A 1,394-nucleotide genomic window follows, 5' to 3' on the forward strand; every position below is an offset into this window, starting at 1 on the left:
CCTATACTCTTACATTCAAAACTTGGGAGTGTGACTTTTCTGCCACTTCCTCCTCCCCGCCAGTGCTGCTCTGACTGTACCACTGGCTCAGAGCTCTGAGCTCCCGCTAAACTAGCTCCACAGGGTCTCTCTCCAACTGCTTTCATGATCATCTACCAGGACTTCTTCAGCCATGGTGAGATGTTCTCCGACATCTACGAGATTTGGGAGATCATAGATGGACTCTGCCTGGAGATGGAGGAGAAGATGGTCAGTAGGACAGAGGGTAACATTGATGATTCACTAATGGTGGAAATTCTTCCACTGAAGTCCCTGGCAAAGGTACTGGAAGCACAGTAATCACTGATGTTGCTATTGTCATGAACCATCACTTGTAGGAAACCGGCTTCACAAAAGAAGCCTTCAAGAAGTACATCAAAGATTACATGAAATCAATCAAAGGCAAACTTAAAGAACAGAGGCCAGAAAGAGTAAAATCTTTCATGACAGGAGGTGAGGAACAAATCAAACACATCCTAGCTAGTTTCAAAAATTACCAGTTCTTTATTGGGGGAAACACGAATCCAGATGGCATGGTTGCTCTGCTGGACTGTTGTGAGAATGGTGTGACCCCATATATGATTTTCTTGAAGGACAGCTTAGAAATGGAAAAACGTTAACAAATTTGGCTATTACTTTGGATGCATTACCTTTTGTCGTAAGTGGCTGCTGTTCTTCAACACAAATGGGCCTGATGTCACCTTGAGCTTTTCATGTATTTTGACCTTGATTTATTTGGAGTGGAGGCACTGTTTTTAAGGCTTTTTTAAAAAACATCATATAGGTTATCTAAAGATAAGATGCATTTAAACTCATTTGAGAGAATGACTCTTAGCTTAATACATATTTAAACCGATCCTGTGTTGTGTTCTGGAGAAGCTAGGGCCTGGTTGTAGACTACGGCTAGAAAGCATAAGACTGCCTGCAAATAACTTCTACAGTGAAAACTTCATCTGGGACTGGAATAGAAAAAAAACAAGAACCAAACTGTTAATTCTGAGTTCAAGTAAAGGGAAAGACCATGCTTATTCAAAGGGAACCAGTAGTTAACTTAAAGAGATTTCCAAAAGAATAAGAAGAGACTTACATAGTAAGGAAAAAAAAAAACCTTAGGAATGTGTTTGAGCACTTTTAAAACCTATGCAAATGCATGAGGCTGGTAGGAAATAAACCAAGCATGGTATCATAGGAGATGCTAATAGGTTTTACCTTAAAGTAATTAAATCTTGGTTGGACTGCGTAAATGTTAATACAAATTCTGATCTTTTATGTGAATGTTTGTTTTTTATTCCTAATGACCAAGAAATGTTTACCTGTTTTATTATGTGTAATAGATTACATTTCTTTCAAGTTTT

General features: G+C 38.7%; 1 pseudogene; it reads left to right on the plus strand.

The window, feature by feature from the left end:
* Nucleotides 1-144: 144 nt before the first annotated feature.
* On the plus strand, nucleotides 145-779 carry LOC117798098 (annotated as a pseudogene).
* Nucleotides 780-1,394: the final 615 nt, after the last annotated feature.

This window comes from Ailuropoda melanoleuca, unplaced genomic scaffold (genome assembly GCF_002007445.2).
Source record: "Ailuropoda melanoleuca isolate Jingjing unplaced genomic scaffold, ASM200744v2 unplaced-scaffold24907, whole genome shotgun sequence".
Classification (NCBI taxonomy): Eukaryota; Metazoa; Chordata; class Mammalia; order Carnivora; family Ursidae; genus Ailuropoda; species Ailuropoda melanoleuca.